Source organism: Salmo salar, chromosome ssa18, assembly GCF_905237065.1.
Source record: "Salmo salar chromosome ssa18, Ssal_v3.1, whole genome shotgun sequence".
NCBI lineage: Eukaryota > Metazoa > Chordata > Actinopteri > Salmoniformes > Salmonidae > Salmo > Salmo salar.
Window position 1 is genome coordinate 44,912,430 of NC_059459.1, and position 23,390 is coordinate 44,935,819.

Consider the following 23,390-nt stretch of genomic DNA (forward strand, 5'->3'; position numbering starts at 1 on the left):
GGCCAATGGGGCGGCAGGTAGCCTAGTGGTTAGACTGACTAGTGGTTAGACTGACTAGTGGTTAGACTGACTAGTGGTTAGACTGACTAGATGTTAGACTGACTAGATGTTAGACTGACTAGAGGTTAGACTGACTAGTGGTTAGACTAACTAGTGGTTAGACTGACTAGTGGTTAGACTGACTAGTGGTTAGACTGACTAGAGGTTAGACTTACTAGTGGTTAGACTGACTAGTGGTTAGACTGACTAGACTGACTAGGTATCCCTCTGTCCAATGGGGCGGCAGGTAGCCTGGAGGTTAGACTGACTAGTGGTTAGACTGACTAGTGGTTAGACTGACTAGTGGTTAGACTGACTAGAGGTTAGACTGACTAGTGGTTAGACTAACTAGTGGTTAGACTGACTAGTGGTTAGACTGACTAGAGGTTAGACTGACTAGTGGGTAGACCGACTAGAGGTTAGACCGACTAGAGGTTAGACTGACTAGAGGTTAGAGGTTAGACTGACTAGTGGTTAGACTGACTAGTGGTTAGACTGACTAGTGGTTAGACTGACCAGTGGTTAGACTGACTAGAGGTTAGACTGACTAGTGGTTAGACTGACTAGTGGTTAGACTGACTAGAGGTTAGACTGACTAGTGGTTAGACTGACCCTCTGTCCAGTGTATTCAGACCAAATGACCTTTTGGAGGGTCAGAGAACAGCTTAGCTGACACATGTCATCAGCAAATGATTGGTTATGACCACAATATACATTTACTTCACAGCAGGAAATATTTTTGGACGATTCTAGAAGATTGAAGTACTTGTTTTAGGAAGGTAGGGCACTTACAGTACAATGCTAATTCTAAGTGGCAAGTACTCTACCAGGTACTCTACCAGGCACTCCATCAGGTACTCTACCAAGTACTCTACAGGTACTCCACCATGTACTCTACCAGGTACTTATGATTACTGTGGTCCATCTATGCAATGTAGACTACTCTAACACAAGGTGTACTGTAGAGGTAGAACAACCCGTATCTTCAGAAGTCCTAGTCCAGATGACAGAAGTGTAACGGTAGAACAACCCATATCTTCAGAGGTCCTAGTCCAGATGACAGAAGTGTAACGGTAGAACAACCCATATCTTCAGAGGTCCTAGTCCAGATGACAGATTTGTAGCTGTAGAACAACCCATATCTTCAGAGGTCCTAGTCCAGATGACAGAAGTGTAAGGGTAGAACAACCCATATCTTCAGAGGTCCTAGTCCAGATGACAGAAGTGTAACGGTAGAACAACCCATATCTTCAGAGGTCCTAGTCCAGATGACAGAAGTGTAGCGGTAGAACAACCCGTATCTTCAGAGGTCCTAGTCCAGATGACAGAAATGTAGCGGTAGAACAACCCATATTTTCAGAGGTCCTAGTCCAGATGACAGAAGTGTAAGGGTAGAACAACCCATATCTTCAGAGGTCCTAGTCCAGATGACAGAAGTGTAATGGTAGAACAACCCGTATCTTCAGAGGTCCTAGTCCAGATGACAGAAGTCATTGTCATTCTATGGATTGTATTGATAGACATTCTAACAGTTGCTTGCCTGGCCAGATATGTTGTTGTCCTCCTAGGCTTGCCTGGCCAGATATGTTGTCGTCCTCCTAGGCTTGCCTGGCCAGTTATGTTGTCGTCCTCCTAGGCTTGCCTGGCCAGATATGTTGTCGTCCTCCTAGGCTTGCCTGGCCAGATATGTTGTTGTCCCCTAGGCTTGCCTGACCAGATATGTTGTCGTCCTCCTAGGCTTGCCTGGTCAGATATGTTGTCGTCCTCCTAGGCTTGCCTGGCCAGATATGTTGTCGTCCTCCTAGGCTTGCCTGGCCAGATATGTTGTCGTCCTCCTAGGCTTGCCTGGCCAGATATGTTGTCGTCCTCCTAGGCTTGCCTGGCCAGATATGTTGTCGTCCTCCTAGGCTTGCCTGGCCAGATACGTTGTCGTCCTGCTAGGCTTGCCTGGCCAGATATGTTGTCCTCATCCTAGGCTTGCCTGTCTTAATACAGTGTCGCTGGCCTTGACTGGACGTGCTGCAGTGGCTCTCTGGTTTACTTTGTAGTTAAGACCAGCGAGAGAGAACCTACAGTAGTAACAGGACGAGGAGAGGGAAAGAGGGAGATGAGATGAGAGGGGAGGGAGAGGAGAGGGGGGAAGAGGGAGATAAGAGGGAGATGAGGGGGGAAGAGGGAGAGGAGAGGAGAGGGGGAGGAGGGAGAGGAGAGGGGGAAGAGGGAGAGGAGAGGGGGGAAGAGGAAGAGGGAGATGAGGGGGGAAGAGGGAGAGGAGGGGGAGGAGGGAGAGAAGAGGGAGAGGAGAGGGGGGAAGAGGGAGATGAGGGGGGGAAGAGGGAGATGAGGGGGGGAAGAGGGAGATGAGGGGGGAAGGGGGAGAGTAGAGGGGGGAAGAGGAGATGAGGGAAGAGGAGAGAAGAGAAGGGAGGGGGGAAGAGTGAGAGGAGGGAGATGAGAGGAGAGGGGGGAAGAGGGAGAGGGGGGAAGAGGGAGAGGAGGGAGATGTGGGGGGGAGAGGAGATGGGGAGAGGAGATGGGGGAGGGGGAGAGGAGATTGGGGAGAGGACATGAGGGGAGGTTTGGAGAGGAGAACTGAGGACAGGACATGAGAGTGGGGGAGGGGGAAGAGAGGAGGGAGACGAAAGCAGCTTCCCCACTGCAGTGTGATCCGTTACTGTTGTAAGAGCACTCCCTCTCTTTCTCTCCATCTTCCCTACTCACTACCTCCCACCCTCTCTTTCTCTCCATCTTCCATCTTCCCTACTCACTACCTCCCACCCTCTCTTTCTCTCTGTCTTCCCTACTCACTACCTCCCACCCTCTCTTTCTCTCTGTCTTCCCTACTCACTACCGCCCACCCTCTCTTTCTCTCCGTCTTCCCTACTCACTACCTCCCACCCTCTCTTTCTCTCCGTCTTCCCTACTCACTACCTCCCACCCTCTCTTTCTCTCCATCTTCCCTACTCACTACCTCCCACCCTCTCTTTCTCTCTGTCTTCCCTACTCACTACCTCCCACCCTCTCTTTCTCTCTGTCTTCCCTACTCACTACCTCCCACCCTCTCTTTCTCTCCGTCTTCCCTACTCACTACCTCCCACCCTCTCTTTCTCTCTGTCTTCCCTACTCACTACCTCCCACCCTCTCTTTCTCTCTGTCTTCCCTACTCACTACCTCCCGCCCTCTCTTTCTCTCTGTCTTCCCTACTCACTACCTCCCGCCCTCTCTTTCTCTCTGTCTTCCCTACTCACTACCTCCCGCCCTCTCTTTCTCTCTGTCTTCCCTACTCACTACCTCCCACCCTCTCTTTCTCTCCGTCTTCCCTACTCACTACCTCCCACCCTCTCTTTCTCTCCATCTTCCCTACTCACTACCTCCCACCCTCTCTTTCTCTCTGTCTTCCCTACTCACTACCTCCCACCCTCTCTTTCTCTCCGTCTTCCCTACTCACTACCTCCCACCCTCTCTTTCTCTCTGTCTTCCCTACTCACTACCTCCCACCCTCTCTTTCTCTCTGTCTTCCCTACTCACTACCTCCCACCCTCTCTTTCTCTCTGTCTTCCCTACTCACTACCTCCCACCCTCTCTTTCTCTCCGTCTTCCCTACTCACTACCTCCCACCCTCTCTTTCTCTCTGTCTTCCCTACTCACTACCTCCCGCCCTCTCTTTCTCTCTGTCTTCCCTACTCACTACCTCCCACCCTCACGGTCTTTTCTCTCAATCCCACGGTCTCTTCTCTCTTTCTCTCCAGTGGTTTATGAATAGCATTATGGCTCCATGGTTATGAATAGCATTGAGAAGCCTTTATCACCTGCAGTGATGCCTCAGGTGGAGGAATGAGCCGGCCTTACATAATCCAATATCCCAAGTGGCACCCTATTCCCTATGAGGTGCACTACTTTTGAGCAGAGCCCTATAATGCCCTGGTCAACAGTAGTGCCTTTATATAATGAACAGAAGGCCATTTGGGAAGCATACCACAGAGAGATCAGCATCAATCAATCAAACTGTCAGAAGACATCAGCTGCTCTGTGACTTTGCGTCTCTCTCTCTGTCTCTGAGCTGTGTGTGAAACGATGACAGGTGACTGTTCAGTCGTAGTGTACTGAAAGACTACTCCTTACTGTTGGTGAGCCTCTAGAATACACGTCGTGTGTCTTCACGGTTCTTCAGACGGTCAGAGACATGGCTACTGGGCAAGTCAGACCAGAACACTAGTGTGTGTGTGTGTGTGTGTGTGTGTGTGTGTGTGTGTGTGTGTGTGTGTGTGTGTGTGTGTGTGTGTGTGTGTGTGTGTGTGTGTGTGTGTGTGTGTGTGTGTGTGTGTAAAAAACAAAAAAAAGGTGACATGTCAAGGAATCAAATCAAATGTTATTGGACGCATTAACATATTTAGCAGTCCAGTAATATCTATTACAGTGCAGTAATATCTATTACGGTGCAGTAATATCTATTACGGTGCAGTAATATCTATTACGGTGCAGTAATATCTATTACAGTGCAGTAATATCTATTACAGTGCAGTAATATCTATTACAGTCCAGTAATATCTATTACAGTCCAGTAATATCTATTACAGTGCAGTAATATCTATCACAGTGCAGTAATATCTATCACAGTGCAGTAATATCTATAACAGTGCAGTGTCGTGTCTTTGGCTATGCCGGATTAAGTGATATGACAGGCTAATTTATAAAATGATTTCTCTGATTAAGCTAATCATGTAAATGTAATTAACTAGAAAGTCGGGGCACCACGGAAGATCGTTTATAGAGCTGTTATCTTCCGAATAAACTCTTAAAATACTTAGTAATATTTTACATCGATAGCCGTCATCTCAATCCTCACCTTATTTTCAGTCTCATAATGAAAGTTGTAAATTCTTGGCTATCTTCACGAACCCTGGCTAACAAGTTGAATCAGCAATACAAAATTGGGTTTAATTATTTATTTACTAAATACCTAACTAATCACACAGAATTACAAATACACAGAATACAATGACGTCATACAGAAAACGTCCTGGTGGACGGAACCTGTATCATGGCTGGTTACACAAAGGAAAGGGGGTTGGGCTTGAATGAAAGAGCGGGAAGATTTAGGAACAAAGAAACAGCAGCTATGCTATCGTAAATACATTATCTTATGCATTCTAAATTACTGCCCATTTGGAAAAGGAAAATGCAATAAATATTTACTCTGAGCTGCGCTTCGGTAGATTGGTCGTAGATGCTGGCCGGGTTGGCCAACAGATCTTCCTGTACTCGGAACAATGTCTCTGGTGGTAAATTGGATACGTGGTGGTATCTTCGTCCGTCTGTTAGACTGGTCCGTCGTCCGTCCTTTCCTAGCCCACGTCGACAGCGGCAGCTGCTAACTCAACGGCTAGGAAGTATCACTTCTGTAGTGAATAAGCTCAAAGTTCATACCATTCGCCATCAAAGCTCACGCCGAGGTTGGCATAGTTCTGTCCTTGATATGTGTGTCTCCTTCTAACGTGGAGGCTGCAGCCCTCCCGTACTGGAACTACCTGGTTATCTTTTCGTCAAAGGATTATATAGTGGAGAGGGGGAGGGAGGTGTTTCATCGTTTATAACCCATGTCTCTTCACAGGGTTGGGCCACTGATCGAGCAGGGCACTTTCCTTATGAAAACCCAATTCTCTCGTTTGGAAGCTAAAATTACATTTCATCTCCTAACAAACATTTTCAATATCAAACATTTCAATTGCATAACAATTCCATGTGACTCTGATAACTAGAGGGTGTATACTTTCTCAGATACAGTTTATGTCGTCCTGTCATCAGTCATAATGTCTCAGATGACAACCGAACTGACATACATACTCATTACGTTCCCAAGCATATTTCCAACTGGTTTTATTAACAAAATATGTGGTACCTTTCCACATTTGTTTGATGTTCCCAGACTCTCTATATTTAACAGGACAGCAGTCCTTCAGTAGGGTCAGTAAGAGAGGGGAAGGGGGAAAGGTATTTATGGGGGGGGGTCATAAACCTTACCCACAGGCCAACGTCATGACAGCAGTAATATCTATTACAGTGCAGTAATATCTATTACAGTGCAGTAATATCTACTACGGTGCAGTAATATCTACTACGGTGCAGTAATATCTATTACGGTGCAGTAATATCTATTACGGTGCAGTAATATCTACTACAGTGCAGTAATATCTATTACAGTGCAGTAATATCTATTACAGTGCAGTAATATCTATTACAGTGCAGTAATATCTACTACAGTGCAGTAATATCTACTACAGTGCAGTAATATCTATTACAGTGCAGTAATATCTAACATGTTTATCTGTGTAGGGAGTTAACAGAACAGACTGTACCTCTGCCCAACCTTGACCTCAGGTGTGATGTCTGGCAGCGTGAGACTCCACCTGTCCCGTCTCCCAGGCAGCGTGAGACTACACCTGTCCCGTCTCCCAGACAGCGTGAGACTCTACCTGTCCCGTCTCCCAGACAGCGTGAGACTACACCTGTCCCGTCTCCCAGACAGCGTGAGACTACACCTGTCCCATCTCCCAGGCAGCGTGAGACTACACCTGTCCTGTCTCCCAGACAGCGTGAGACTAGACCTGTCCCGTCTCCCAGACAGCGTGAGACTAGACCTGTCCCGTCTCCCAGACAGCGTGAGACTACACCTGTCCCGTCTCCCAGGCAGCCTTGGGGTATTAGAGCTGACTGTTGGGCCCCTGGGAGGGCTCTGGTCTTGTCTGTGTTTTCTGAGTCAGTGTGAAGTTTATTGAGTCCTCCTATCTGGCTCTCTGTCACCTGAGCCCCGGTGTCCTCGGTGGCCATGTCGTCTTCCCCCTCCAGCCAAGTGTTTGGGAACGCAGCCTGCATGCAGAGCAGAGCAGAGAGGACTGCCTTCAGCAGGCAAGCCTCATATACACACTCACAGAGAGGTTGCACCTCACAGAGGGTGATGAGACACTCAGAGCACTGACCTGATCACAGCACGTTGGGATGCTAGGATACTGGGTGATGCTGGGACAGTTTTTAATGGGATACTGGCCGATACTGGGATAGTATTTACTAGGATACTGGGATAGTCTTTAATGGGATACTGGCCGATACTGGGATAGTATTTACCAGGATACTGGGATAGTCTTTAATGGGATACTGGCCGATACTGGGATAGTATTTACAAGGATACTGGCTGATACTGGGATAGTCTTTAATGGGATACTGGGATAGTATTTAATGGGATACTGGGATAGTCTTTAATGGGATACTGGGATAGTCTTTAATGGGATACTGGCCGATACTGGAATAGTCTTTAATGGGATACTGGGATAGTACTTAATGGGATACTGGGCGATACTGGGATAGTCTTTAATGGGATACTGGGATAGTATTTACTAGCATACTGGCCGATACTGGGATTGTCTTTAATGGGATACTGGGATAGTATTTAATGGGATACTGGGTGGTACTGGGATAGTATTTAAAGGGATACTGGCTGATACTGGGATAGTCTTTACTAGGATACTGGGTGGTACTGGGATAGTCTTTACTAGGATACTGGGATAGTCTTTACTGGTATACTGGGTGATACTGGGATAGTCTTTACTAGGATACTGGGATAGTCTTTACTAGGATACTGGGTGGTACTGGGATAGTCTTTACTAGGATACTGGGTGATACTGGGATAGTCTTTACTAGGATACTGGGTGATACTGGGATAGTCTTTACTGGTATACTGGGTGATACTGGGATAGTCTTTACTAGGATACTGGGATAGTCTTTACTAGGATACTGGGTGGTACTGGGATAGTCTTTACTAGGATACTGGGATAGTCTTTACTGGTATACTGGGTGATACTGGGATAGGCTTTACTAGGATACTGGGTAATACTGGGATAGTCTTTAATGGGATACTGGCCGATACTGGGATAGTCTTTACTAGGATACAGGGTGATACTGGGATAGTCTTTACTAGGATACTGGGTGATACTGGGATAGTCTTTACTAGGATACTGGGTAATACTGGGATAGTCTTTACTAGGATACTGGGTGATACTGGGATAGTCTTTACTAGGATACTGGGTGATACTGGGATAGTCTTTACTAGGATACTGGGTGATACTGGGATAGTCTTTACTAGGATACTGGGTAATACTGGGATAGTCTTTACTAGGATACTGGGTGATACTGGGATAGTCTTTACTAGGATACTGGGTAATACTGGGATAGTCTTTACTAGGATACTGGGTAATACTGGGATAGTCTTTACTAGGATACTGGGTGATACTGGGATAGTCTTTACTAGGATACTGGGTAATACTGGGATAGTCTTTACTAGGATACTGGGTGATACTGGGATAGTCTTTACTAGGATACTGGGTGATACTGGGATAGTCTTTACTAGGATACTGGGTAATACTGGGATAGTCTTTACTAGGATACTGGGTAATACTGGGATAGTCTTTACTTTTAATGGTACAGTGAGTAGGAGGTCTCTATCTTTGACTTTCCTAAATTCCACGGTCATTTGAACAGAATACAGTATTCTGGCCCAAGTTGCTATTGTGCTAAGTGTTATTTTGGCCTTTTCTAAAATGAATGATTTTGTAATTTAGCATTGTCCATGTTCCAGTAGCTTACTGTTGATGACAGATGTCCAGTACAGTAGTCCCTCAGGGTCCTTGGGGACTCCCCTGCCTCTAACCAGAGCAGTACCATCGATACCTCTGTCAAATATCTTCTCTCTCTCTCTTTTTGGCCTGCCTGCATGGCCCTGGTTCAGATCTAACATGGTCTCTCATGGCTGGCCAGCCTGGCTTTGTGAATAATTAAAACTCTGTGGTGCCTGAGTCCCAAAATGGCACCCTATTCCCTTTATAGTGAGTGCACTACTGTTGAGTAGAGCTATAGTGCCCAACTGGGCCGGGGCTCTGGTCCAAAGCAGTGCACTATGTAGGGCATAGGATTCCATTTGGGACTCTGCCTCTGAAACACATCAATAAATAATAAAAGCAATGGTGTAGCAGCTGATGATGTCATGGAGGCAGGTAGTCTAGTGGTTAGAGGCAGGTAGTCTAGTGGTTAGAGGCAGGTAGCCTAGTGGTTAGAGGCAGGTAGTCTAGTGGTTAGAGGCAGGTAGTCTAGTGGTTAGAGGGGAGAGGCAGGTAGCCTAGTGGTTAGAGGCAGGTAGCCTAGTGGTTAGAGGCAGGTAGCCTAGTGGTTAGAGGCAGGTAGTCTAGTGGTTAGAGGCAGGTAGTCTAGTGGTTAGAGGCAGGTAGTCTAGTGGTTAGAGGCAGGTAGTCTAGTGGTTAGAGGCAGGTAGTCTAGTGGTTAGAGGCAGGTAGTCTAGTGGTTAGAGGGGAGAGGCAGGTAGCCTAGTGGTTAGAGGCAGGTAGCCTAGTGGTTAGAGGCAGGTAGCCTAGTGGTTAGAGACAGGTAGTCTAGTGGTTAGAGGCAGGTAGTCTAGTGGTTAGAGGGGGGAGGCAGGTAGCCTAGTGGTTAGAGAAGGTAGCCTAGTGGTTAGAGTGGAGGGGAGGCAGGTAGCCTAGTGGTTAGAGCAGGTAGCCTAGTGGTTAGAGTGGAGGGGAGGCAGGTAGCCTAGTGGTTAGAGTGGAGGGACGGCAGGTAGCCTAGTGGTTAGAGTGGCGGGGCGGCAGGTAGCCTGGTGGTTAGAGGCAGGTAGCCTAGTGGTTAGAGTGGAGGTAGCCTAGTGGTTAGAGGCAGGGTAGCCTAGTGGTTAGAGGCAGGTAGCCGAGTGGTTAGAGGCAGGTAGCCGAGTGGTTAGAGGCAGGTAGTCTAGTGGTTAGAGGCAGGTAGCCTAGTGGTTACATTTACATTTTTTTTACATTTTAGTCATTTAGCAGACGCTCTTATCCAGAGCGACTTACAAATTGGTGCATTCACCTATAATATCCAGTGGAACAACCACTTTACAATAGTGCATCTAAATCTTTTAAGGGGGGGGTTAGAAGGATTACTTTATCCTATCCCAGGTATCCCTTGAAGAGGTGGGGTTTCAGGTGTCTCCGGAAGGTGGTGATTGACTCCGCTGTCCTGGCGTCGTGAGGGAGCTTGTTCCACCATTGGGGTGCCAGAGCAGCGAACAGTTTTGACTGGGCTGAGCGGGAACTGTGCTTCCTCAGAGGTAGGGAGGCGAGCAGGCCAGAGGTGGATGAACGGAGTGCCCTTGTTTGGGTGTAGGGCCTGATCAGAGCCTGAAGGTACGGAGGTGCCGTTCCCCTCACAGCTCCGTAGGGCAAGCACCATGGTCTTGTAGCGGATGCGAGCTTCGACTGGAAGCCAGTGGAGAGAGCGGAGGAGCGGGGTGACGTGAGAGAACTTGGGAAGGTTGAACACCAGACGGGCTGCGGCGTTCTGGATGAGTTGTAGGGGTTTAATGGCACAGGCAGGGAGCCCAGCCAACAGCGAGTTGCAATAATCCAGACGGGAGATGACAAGTGCCTGGATTAGGACCTGCGCCGCTTCCTGTGTGAGGCAGGGTCGTACTCTGCGAATGTTGTAGAGCATGAACCTACAGGATCGGGTCACCGCCTTGATGTTGGTGGAGAACGACAGGGTGTTGTCCAGGGTCACGCCAAGGCTCTTAGCACTCTGGGAGGAGGACACAAGGGAGTTGTCAACCGTGATGGCGAGATCATGGAACGGGCAGTCCTTCCCCGGGAGGAAGAGCAGCTCCGTCTTGCCGAGGTTCAGCTTGAGGTGGTGATCCATCATCCACACTGATATGTCTGCCAGACATGCAGAGATGCGATTCGCCACCTGGTTGTCAGAAGGGGGAAAGGAGAAGATTAATTGTGTGTCATCTGCATAGCAATGATATGAGAGACCATGTGAGGATATGACAGAGCCAAGTGACTTGGTGTATAGCGAGAATAGAGGATTAGAGGAGAGGAGGGTTAGAGGAGGTAGTCTAGTGGTTAGAGGCAGGTAGCCTAGTGGTTAGAGGGGGGAGGCAGGTAGCCTAGGGGTTAGAGGCAGGTAGTCTAGTGGTTAGAGACAGGTAGTCTAGTGGTTAGAGGCAGGTAGCCTAGTGGTTAGAGGCAGGTAGCCTAGTGGTTAGAGGCAGGTAGCCTAGTGGTTAGAGCGTTGGGCCAGTAACCGAAAGGTAGATCCCTGAGCTGACAAGGTAAAAATCTGTCGTTCTGCCCCTGAACAAGGCAGTTAACCCACTGTTCCCCGGTAGGCCGTCATTGTAAATAAGATTTTGTTCTTAACTGACTTGCCTAGTTAAATAAAGGTAAAATAAATCAAAAAAACAATTTTGTCGAGAGTGAAACCTCTCGCTTCGCCTCTTCCTCTCTGTTTATACACACACACACACCAAGCCCCTCCCCCTGCCACTCACACCAAGCCCCTCCCCCTGCCACTTACACCAACAAAAGATGAGCGATCACGTCTTCCTCTCAGACAAGTGGTTTCAACTCGCTATTTGCATTTGAGGTTTGTTCCAACAGAATCTGTCATATGGACTGAATTACAGTTCATGTAAGGAAATCAGTCAATTCAAATAAATTAATTAGGCCCTAATCTATGAATTTCACATGACTGGGAATACAGATATGCATCTGTTGGTCACAGATAACTTATAAAAAGGTAGGGGCTTGGATCAGAAAACCAGTCAGTATCTGGTGTGACCACCATTTGCCTCATGCAGAGTGACACATCTCCTTCACATAGAGTTGATCAGGCTGCTGATTGTGGCCTGTGGAATGTTGTCCCACTCCTCTTCAATGGCTGTGCGAAGTTGCTGGATATTGGCGGGAACTGTATTACACCACAGTACACGTTGATCCAGAGCATCCCAAACATGCTCAATTGTTGGCATGTCTGGTGAGTATGCAGGCCATGGAAAACTGGGACATTGTCAGCCTCCAGGAATTGTGTACATTGCCACATGGGGCTGTGCATTATCATGCTGATAATGCTGGTGATGTCGGCGGATGAATGGCACGACAATGGGCCTCAGGATCTCGTCACGGTGCATTCATATTGCCATCGATAAAATGCAATTGTGTTCACTGTCCATAGCTTATGCCTGCCCATACCATAACCCCACCTCCACCATGGGGAATTCTGTTCACAACGATGACATAAGCAAACCGTTCGCCCACACAACGCAATCTGCCTGGTACAGTTGAAACCATGATTCATCCATGAAGAGAACACTTCACCAGTGTGCCAGTGACCATCAAAGGGGAGCATTTGCCCACTGAAGTCAGTTACGACACAGAACTGCAGTCAGGTCAAGACCCTGGTGAGGACGACGAGCACCCAGATGAGCTTCCCTGAGATGGTTTCTGACAGTTTGTGCAAAAATTCTTCAGTTGTACAAACCCACAGTTTCATCAGCTGTCCGGATGGCTGGTCTCAGACGATCCCGCAAGATCCCTGAAGAAGCCAAATGTGGAGGTCCTTGGCTGGCGTGGTTGTACGTGTTCTGGGGTTGTGAGGCCAGTTGGACGTACTGCCAAATTCTCTACAACGACGTTGGAGGCAGCTTATGGTTGAGAAATGAACATTAAATTCTCTGGCAACAGCTCTGGTGGACATTCCTGCAGTCACCATGCCAATTCCACGCTCCCTCAACTTGAGACATCTGTGGCATTGTGTTGTGTGACAAAACTGCACATTTTAGAGTCGCCTTTTATTGTCCCCTGACCAAGGTGCACCTGGTTTAATGATCATGCTGTTTAATCAGCTTCTTGATATGCCACACCTGTCAGGTGGATGGATTATTTAGGCAAAGGGGAAATGCTCACTAACAGGGATGTAAACAAATTTGTGCACAGAAGCTTTTTGTGCATATGGACATTTTCTGGGATCTTAGCTCATGAAACCAACACTTTACATGTTGTGTGGAGAGGAGTAAGTGGAGAGGAAGGGGAGGTGGAGGTGGAGGAGGTGGAGAGGAAGGAGGAGGTGAGGAGGTGGAGAGGAAGGAGGAGGTGGAGAGGAAGGAGGAGGTGGAGAGGAGAGGAAGAAGGAAGTGGAGAGGAAGGAGGAGGTGGAGAGGAGGTGGAGAGGAAGGAGGAAGTGGAGAGGAAGGAGGAAGTGGAGAGGAAGGAGGAGGAGGAGGTGGAGAGGAAGGAGGAGGTGGAGGGAGAGGAAGGAGGAAGTGGAGAGGAAGGGGAGAGGAGGTGGAGAGGAGGTAGAGAGGAAGGAGGAGGCAGAAGTGGAGAGGGAATAGGAGGAAGTGGAGAGGAAGGAGTAAGTGGAGAGGAGGTGGAGGGAGAGGAAGGAGTAAGTGGAGAGGAGGTGGAGAGGAGGTGGAGAGGAGGTAGAGAGGAGGGAGGAGGCAGAAGTGGAGAGGGAATAGGAGGAAGTAGAGTGGGAATAGGAGGAAGTGGAGAGGAAGGAGGAAGTGGAGAGGAAAGAGGAGGACGTGGAGCGGGGGAGGTGGTATCACAGCAGAGGTTCTTGCCACATGGAGGCCTTTGAAGAGCAGCATGCTTTGAACCTGACCTTTCTCTGACTGACTGAAGGGAGGAGGAGGATGATGATGATGAGGAGGAAGTAAAGAAATGAAACGATGGAATGGCCTTTTACATCAACCTGTGATTGTATGGCTGAGCCGGGGTGATCTGAAATGGTACCGATATTATACCGTATTAGTGACCTCGAGAATAGAATGTAGTATGATAAAGACGTTGAAGTAAATTTATTATAATGTATTTTAGATGTGACAGAGTACAGAAAGGGGGAGGAGTGGCCATATGTGACCACCTGGATTCAGTCCTTTGTAGCAACATTTGAAAATCTTGTAACCCCACTTTTGAGAAAATGGCCGTTTGAATGTTTTGGTAAACCTACTAGAGAGCTCTTCTTTGTCTACACCCCATTCAGCATCATTCACACCCTCTTAAGCCTTTAACCCCACCCATCTCTTTAAGGATTCACATGTGAGGCCATGTGCTAAACAGTGTGAGGTAGTGTAGTAAACAACCAAAGATTTCAAGACTAAAGGTGGTAAAAGTAGTAGCCTACAATAAGGAAAAACTCCAGGTAAAAATACACTTTATCTAGTCCTTGGCCTATATCCTAATCTGATTTTGGTGCAGGTCGTGTTGTTCTTCACATGACCGTCTCTGGTAAACACACACCATATCAAATATAATCAAAGTTTATTTGAAGGTGTGAAAAGGTAGGGTGAAATGGTTGCTTGTACATTTTACATAGTAACAAGATCAAAAATAGGAAGTGTCCAGATAAAACTATTTTATCAATATTTGATGATGTTTACCCAGACACTTGTCTAAATTGATGGGTCATTGATGGGAAATGCTAAAACCACCCCCCCTATTGTCTAGACATGTTCATGAAATACAATAGATGGCATCATTTTCTTGTTTTTTATTTATTTATGGATAGCCAGGGGCACACTTCAACACACAGACATAATTTACAAACAAAGCATATATGTGTTTAGTGAGTGCAGTAGATGACCAGGGATGTTCTCTTGACAAGTGCGTGAATTGGACCATTTTGCTGTCCTGCTAAGCATTCAAAAATGTAACGAGTACTTTTAGGTGTCAGGGAAAATGTATGGAGTAAAAAGTACAGATACCAAAACAAACGACTTAAGTAGTACTTGAAAGTATTTTTTACTGAAGTACTTTACACCACCGCTCAATTGAGAACATTTCCACACTGCCACGTAGGGCTGCACGATATGAGCAAATAACGTAGGACTTATTTTTAAGTCAGTTTTTTGGCCAGCGTTGTGTCAAGTCACTCCGGATCACACTGACCGTGGCGTGTGCAGAAAGTAGCCCATCACAACTGTTTTTCCAACTGATCTTTGTCGATAGGGCCTGCTAAATTCAGGGAATCATATGTTGTTAAGAGCAGAAGCAACACTTTTGCAGTTCTTCATGGCTAACGATATATCTTTTTTTTTTTAAAGCTGCGGTAGCAAGGATTATCTATACATACTGAGCAGCTCATTTTATAGACAGAAACATGCTACATGGCAGACCAATCCTAACTCATCTCTCAGCATGTCCAGCCCATCCATTATCTCAGCCAATCGTGTTCTTAAATTCATCAGTTATTCTGCTCTCTGGCACACACAGACGGAGTAGATTGACAGATCGGAGCAGAAATCGGAGTAGATTGCCAGATCGGAGTAGAAATTGGAGTAGATTGCCAGATCGGAGTAGAACTCGGAGTAGAAATCGGAGTAGATTGCCAGATCGGAGTAGAAGTTGGAGTAGATTGCCAGATCGAAGTAGAACTCGGAGTCGAAATCGGAGTAGATTGCCAGATCGGAGTAGAACTCGGAGTAGAAATCGGAGTAGATTGCCATATCGGAGTAGAAGTTGGAGTAGATTGCCAGATCGGAGTAGAAGTGGAGGTAGATAGCCAAAGTGAATTTACGAACGCAAGAGATACGCTAACTGGGTAACAATCGTTCAAGTTCAGCATAGCTAACATTTCTTGCTAGCTAACCAACTGACGCCTGCATCTCTAGCTGTAGCCGCCGAAAAAACATATGCGGAGAAAAAGTCGGTCACTCCACCCACTCCTTTAATGACATTCTCCCAGCTAGCTAGCTAGCTAACGTCAGGCTCCGTGTTTTTAGCTTGCTAAATATATAGCTAGATAAATAGATACGCTAGCCTTTTAGCCACGTTATGACTGACTTGTGATCGTTGCCTTTGCTAGTTTGATTGTATTGACATTCCCAGCCTTTGTTACATTTGTCCGTTTTTTTGTTTTTTTTTTGTCAAAAATATTGAGTCATTGAAACTAAAACATTGCGTCCCAAATAGGTGGAGGCAGTAAACAATGTACCAGGCCAGCTGTTGATTTACAACCTGATAGCAATATGTTTTGGACGACCAAGAAATGTATTGGTGAATTATAATATTAATCATACTGTAGCGACCCGCACAGACAGTTGTGGGTTATGTCGTACTTACCAGTGTTCGCGGGGTCATGCCAATCAACCTGCTATCTGCCAATCACGGGAATGCCTGGAATGTTCTGATACCGCGCAGCCTGGTGGTTGGCGGAGTGGCATGGAGGGGGGTTGGGCAGGGGGATGGAGCATTGGAAGTTAAGACCGGGTTTAGCCATTGTTCTCTCTCTTACGTCTGGGCTTCACAAGAGAAGGTCACGGTTGGTTTGTAGTGTACCTTTCATTTATTTGGTGTGGGCTACGGCCAAACAGTAGCCTGTGTTAAGTTGGGTTAATAAACCGTCCATTCGTTAACTCCATCCTCTGTCTGGACAATTGTTCCTTCATGATCTAGTCAGGTCATTACAATACGTTGAACTGCATCCATCTATTCTGACAACAATGCCTTAGTGTACGTCATAGAACATTGAGTCAAATAGAAGCTATTTTTACAACCTCTCATGACGTCTGTTTTGTAGCGTAAACTGGTCATTTGATATTTTTCACTGGTATTATGATTTTCAGTTTGTTTCATATCTGCAAAGTAGTTAAAACGCTGTCAGTTACACTTTTTAAGAATAGACCTGTATCCTCAATGTCACTCTGTTGTCTGACCCTATAGGATGTGGGGCATTTGGGAAGCAGCCTCAACCTCCACCTGTGAGAGGTCAACTTGTTAAACGTGCCGTTGTTTTGTTCTCCTCTCTTCTACTGGGGGATGATTTGACTAGTGATTGGTTGTGATTGCTCTCCCTTGGCAGTGTGTGATTGGAACACCCTCATCAGTCAAACCCTTTTGGCTTGTCTCACACATTTAAGCTTAGCAACCGTTGCCGACAAGATGCCGTTGTTCTGCGCTGAACGGGTCCTTTAAACAGCCAATCAGTATGCAGATGGCTTTCCTCATCAGCCAATCAGTCACTGGCAGCGTCCCTACATAGTACACTAGGGGTGCACTATAAGGTAATAGGGGACATTTGGGATGCAGACAGTTATCAGGTGGTCTCAGAGTCGTTATACTAGCTGGGGATTGGAAAGATGGAAGGCTTTCATTTTCCATCGCCAGCAGAGTGCTTAATCATGTCTTAAACACACAAGTGGCTTTACTGTGATGAGGAGGGTATAGTTACATTGTCTCTCTGCAGTGTGGATGGTCTAGTTACATTGTCTCTCTGCAGTGTGGATGGTCTAGTTACATTGTCCCTCTGCAGTGTGGATGGTCTAGTTACATTGTCCCTCTGCAGTGTGGAGGGTCTAGTTACATTGTCTCTCTGCAGTGTGGAGGGTCTAGTTACATTGTCCCTCTGCAGTGTCGAGGGTCTAGTTACATTGTCCCTCTGCAATGTCGAGGGTCTAGTTACATTGTCCCTCTGCAATGTCGAGGGTCTAGTTACATTGTCCCCTCTGCAGTGTGGAGGGTCTAGTTATATTGTCCCTCTGCAGTGTGGAGGGTCTAGTTACATTGTCCCTCTGCAGTGTGGAGGGTCTAGTTACATTGTCCCTCTGCAGTGTGGAGGGTCTAGTTACATTGTCTCTCTGCAGTGTGGATGGTCTAGTTACATTGTCCCTCTGCAGTGTGGAGGGTCTAGTTACATTGTCTCTCTGCAGTGTGGAGAGTCTAGTTACATTGTCTCTCTGCAGTGTGGATGGCCTAGTTACATTGTCCCTCTGTAGTGCAGATGGACTAGTAACGTCTCTCTGTAGTGGGGATGGACCAGTAACGTCTCTCTGTAGTGGGGATGGACCAGTAACGTCTCTCTGTAGTGGGGATGGACCAGTAACGTCTCTCTGTAGTGTAGATGGACCAGTAACGTCTCTCTGTAGTGGGGATGGACCAGTAACGTCTCTCTGTAGTGGGGATGGACCAGTAACATCTCTCTGTAGTGGGGATGGACCAGTGACGTCTCTCTGTAGTGTTGATGGACCAGTAACGTCTCTCTGTAGTGGGGATGGACCAGTAACGTCTCTCTGTAGTGGGGATGGACCAGTAACATCTCTCTTTAGTGGGGATGGACCAGTAACATCTCTCTGTAGTGGGGATGGACCAGTAACGTCTCTCTTTAGTGTAGATGGACCAGTAACGTTTCTCTGTAGTGGGGATGGACCAGTAACGTCTCTCTGTAGTGTAGATGGACCAGTAACGTTTCTCTGTAGTGGGGATGGACCAGTAACGTCTCTCTGTAGTGTAGATGGACCAGTAACGTTTCTCTGTAGTGGGGATGGACCAGTAACGTCTCTGTAGTTTAGATGGACCAGTAACGTCCCTCTGTAGTGGGGATGGACCAGTAACGTCCCTCTGTAGTGGGGATGGACCAGTAACGTCTCTGTAGTGTAGATGGACCAGTAACGTTCTCTGTAGTGGGGATGGACCAGTAACGTCTCTGTAGTGGGGATGGACCAGTAACGTCTCTGTAGTGGGGATGGACCAGTAACGTCTCTCTGTAGTGGGGATGGACCAGTAACGTCTCTCTGTAGTGTAGATGGACCAGTAACGTCTCTCTGTAGTGGGGATGGACCAGTAACGTCTCTCTGTAGTGGGGATGGACCAGTAACGTCTCTCTGTAGTGGGGATAGACCAGTGACGTCTCTCTGTAGTGTTGATGGACCAGTAACGTCTCTCTGTAGTGGGGATGGACCAGTAACGTCTCTCTGTAGTGGGGATGGACCAGTAACATCTCTCTTTAGTGGGGATGGACCAGTAACATCTCTCTGTAGTGGGGATGGACCAGTAACGTCTCTCTTTAGTGTAGATGGACCAGTAACGTTTCTCTGTAGTGGGGATGGACCAGTAACGTCTCTCTGTAGTGTAGATGGACCAGTAACGTTTCTCTGTAGTGGGGATGGACCAGTATCGTCTCTCTGTAGTGTAGATGGACCAGTAACGTTTCTCTGTAGTGGGGATGGACCAGTAACGTCTCTGTAGTTTAGATGGACCAGTAACGTCCCTCTGTAGTGGGGATGGACCAGTAACGTCCCTCTGTAGTGGGGATGGACCAGTAACGTCTCTGTAGTGTAGATGGACCAGTAACGTTTCTCTGTAGTGGGGATGGACCAGTAACGTCTCTGTAGTGGGGATGGACCAGTAACATCTCTCTGTTGTGGGGATGGACCAGTAACGTCTCTCTGTAGTGTAGATGGACCAGTAACGTCTCTCTGTAGTGTAGATGGACCAGTAACGTCTCTCTGTAGTGGGGATGGACCAGTAACGTCTCTCTGTAGTGTAGATGGACCAGTATCGTCTCTGTAGTGTAGATGGACCAGTAACGTCTCTCTGTAGTGGGGATGGACCAGTAACGTCTCTCTGTAGTGGGGATGGACCAGTAACGTCTCTCTGTAGTGTAGATGGACCAGTAACGTCTCTGTAGTGTAGATGGACCAGTAACGTTTCTCTGTAGTGGGGATGGACCAGTAACGTATCTCTGTAGTGGGGATGGACCAGTAACGTCTCTCTGTAGTGTCGATGGACCAGTAACGTCTCTCTGTAGTGGGGATGGACCAGTAACGTCTCTCTGTAGTGGGGATGGACCAATAACATCTCTCTGTAGTGGGGATGGACCAGTAACGTCTCTCTGTAGTGTGGATGGACCAGTAACGTCTCTCTGTAGTGGGGATGGACCAGTAACGTCTCTCTGTAGTGTAGATGGACCAGTAACGTCTCTCTGTAGTGGGGATGGACCAGTAACGTCTCTCTGTAGTGTAGATGGACCAGTAACGTCTCTCTGTAGTGGGGATGGACCAGTAACGTCTCTCTGTAGTGGGGATGGACCAGTAACGTCTCTCTGTAGTGGGGATGGACCAGTGACGTCTCTCTGTAGTGGGGATGGACCAGTAACGTCTCTCTGTAGTGTAGATGGACCAGTAACGTCTCTCTGTAGTGGGGATGGACCAGTAACGTCTCTCTGTAGTGGGGATGTACCAGTAACGTCTCTCTGTAGTGTAGATGGACCAGTAACGTCTCTCTGTAGTGTAGATGGACCAGTAACGTCTCTGTAGTGTAGATGGACCAGTAACGTTTCTCTGTAGTGGGGATGGACCAGTAACGTCTCTGTAGTGGGGATGGACCAGTAACATCTCTCTGTTGTGGGGATGGACCAGTAACGTCTCTCTGTAGTGTAGATGGACCAGTAACGTCTCTCTGTAGTGTAGATGGACCAGTAACGTCTCTGTAGTGGGGATGGACCAGTAACGTCTCTCTGTAGTGTAGATGGACCAGTATCGTCTCTGTAGTGTAGATGGACCAGTAACGTCTCTCTGTAGTGGGGATGGACCAGTAACGTCTCTCTGTAGTGGGGATGGACCAGTAACGTCTCTCTGTAGTGTAGATGGACCAGTAACGTCTCTGTAGTGTAGATGGACCAGTAACGTTTCTCTGTAGTGGGGATGGACCAGTAACGTCTCTCTGTAGTGGGGATGGACCAGTAACGTCTCTCTGTAGTGTCGATGGACCAGTAACGTCTCTCTGTAGTGGGGATGGACCAGTAACGTCTCTCTGTAGTGGGGATGGACCAGTAACATCTCTCTTTAGTGGGGATGGACCAGTAACATCTCTCTGTAGTGGGGATGGACCAGTAACGTCTCTCTGTAGTGTGGATGGACCAGTAACGTCTCTCTGTAGTGGGGATGGACCAGTAACGTCTCTCTGTAGTGTAGATGGACCAGTAACGTCGCTCTGTAGTGGGGATGGACCAGTAACGTCTCTCTGTAGTGTAGATGGACCAGTAACGTCTCGCTGTAGTGTAGAAGGACCAGTAATGTCTCTCTGTAGTGTAGATGGACCAGTAACGTCTCTCTGTAGTGTAGATGGACCAGTAACGTCTCTCTGTAGTGTGGATGGACCAGTAACGTCTCTCTGTAGTGGGGATGGACCAGTAACGTCTCTCTGTAGTGTGGATGGACCAGTAACGTCTCTCTGTAGTGTAGATGGACCAGTAACGTCTCTCTGTAGTGGGGATGGACCAGTAACGTCTCTCTGTAGTGGGGATGGACCAGTAACGTCTCTCTGTAGTGTAGATGGACCAGTAACGTCTCTGTAGTGTAGATGGACCAGTAACGTTTCTCTGTAGTGGGGATGGACCAGTAACGTCTCTGTAGTGGGGATGGACCAGTAACATCTCTCTGTTGTGGGGATGGACCAGTAACGTCTCTCTGTAGTGTAGATGGACCAGTAACGTCTCTCTGTAGTGTAGATGGACCAGTAACGTCTCTGTAGTGGGGATGGACCAGTAACGTCTCTCTGTAGTGTAGATGGACCAGTATCGTCTCTGTAGTGTAGATGGACCAGTAACGTCTCTCTGTAGTGGGGATGGACCAGTAACGTCTCTCTGTAGTGGGGATGGACCAGTAACGTCTCTCTGTAGTGTAGATGGACCAGTAACGTCCCTGTAGTGTAGATGGACCAGTAACGTCTCTCTGTAGTGGGGATGGACCAGTAACGTCTCTCTGTAGTGGGGATGGACCAGTAACGTCTCTCTGTAGTGTAGATGGACCAGTAACGTCTCTCTGTAGTGGGGATGGACCAGTAACGTCTCTCTGTAGTGTAGATGGACCAGTAACGTCTCTCTGTAGTGGGGATGGACCAGTAACGTCTCTCTGTAGTGTAGATGGACCAGTAACGTTTCTCTGTAGTGGGGATGGACCAGTAACGTCTCTGTAGTTTAGATGGACCAGTAACGTCCCTCTGTAGTGGGGATGGACCAGTAACGTCCCTCTGTAGTGGGGATGGACCAGTAACGTCTCTGTAGTGTAGATGGACCAGTAACGTTCTCTGTAGTGGGGATGGACCAGTAACGTCTCTGTAGTGGGGATGGACCAGTAACGTCTCTGTAGTGGGGATGGACCAGTAACGTCTCTCTGTAGTGGGGATGGACCAGTAACGTCTCTCTGTAGTGTAGATGGACCAGTAACGTCTCTCTGTAGTGGGGATGGACCAGTAACGTCTCTCTGTAGTGGGGATGGACCAGTAACGTCTCTCTGTAGTGGGGATAGACCAGTGACGTCTCTCTGTAGTGTTGATGGACCAGTAACGCTCTCTGTAGTGGGGATGGACCAGTAACGTCTCTCTGTAGTGGGGATGGACCAGTAACATCTCTCTTTAGTGGGGATGGACCAGTAACATCTCTCTGTAGTGGGGATGGACCAGTAACGTCTCTCTTTAGTGTAGATGGACCAGTAACGTTTCTCTGTAGTGGGGATGGACCAGTAACGTCTCTCTGTAGTGTAGATGGACCAGTAACGTTTCTCTGTAGTGGGGATGGACCAGTATCGTCTCTCTGTAGTGTAGATGGACCAGTAACGTTTCTCTGTAGTGGGGATGGACCAGTAACGTTTCTCTGTAGTTTAGATGGACCAGTAACGTCCCTCTGTAGTGGGGATGGACCAGTAACGTCCCTCTGTAGTGGGGATGGACCAGTAACGTCTCTGTAGTGTAGATGGACCAGTAACGTTTCTCTGTAGTGGGGATGGACCAGTAACGTCTCTGTAGTGGGGATGGACCAGTAACATCTCTCTGTAGTGTCGATGGACCAGTAACGTCTCTCTGTAGTGGGGATGGACCAGTAACGTCTCTCTGTAGTGGGGATGGACCAATAACATCTCTCTGTAGTGGGGATGGACCAGTAACGTCTCTCTGTAGTGTGGATGGACCAGTAACGTCTCTCTGTAGTGGGGATGGACCAGTAACGTCTCTCTGTAGTGTAGATGGACCAGTAACGTCTCTCTGTAGTGGGGATGGACCAGTAACGTCTCTCTGTAGTGTAGATGGACCAGTAACGTCTCTCTGTAGTGGGGATGGACCAGTAACGTCTCTCTGTAGTGGGGATGGACCAGTAACGTCTCTCTGTAGTGGGGATGGACCAGTGACGTCTCTCTGTAGTGGGGATGGACCAGTAACGTCTCTCTGTAGTGTAGATGGACCAGTAACGTCTCTCTGTAGTGGGGATGGACCAGTAACGTCTCTCTGTAGTGGGGATGGACCAGTAACGTCTCTCTGTAGTGTAGATGGACCAGTAACGTCTCTCTGTAGTGTAGATGGACCAGTAACGTCTCTGTAGTGTAGATGGACCAGTAACGTTTCTCTGTAGTGGGGATGGACCAGTAACGTCTCTGTAGTGGGGATGGACCAGTAACATCTCTCTGTTGTGGGGATGGACCAGTAACGTCTCTCTGTAGTGTAGATGGACCAGTAACGTCCCTGTAGTGTAGATGGACCAGTAACGTCTCTCTGTAGTGGGGATGGACCAGTAACGTCTCTCTGTAGTGGGGATGGACCAGTAACGTCTCTCTGTAGTGTAGATGGACCAGTAACGTCTCTCTGTAGTGGGGATGGACCAGTAACGTCTCTCTGTAGTGTAGATGGACCAGTAACGTCTCTCTGTAGTGGGGATGGACCAGTAACGTCTCTCTGTAGTGTAGATGGACCAGTAACGTTTCTCTGTAG

The 23,390-nt window shown here is 47.7% G+C and overlaps 1 pseudogene; it reads left to right on the forward strand.

Annotated features, from left to right (window-relative positions):
• The window catches only part of LOC106591814 (ryanodine receptor 2-like), a 503,114-nt pseudogene that overhangs the window by 11,329 nt on the left and 468,395 nt on the right, over window positions 1-23,390 (forward strand).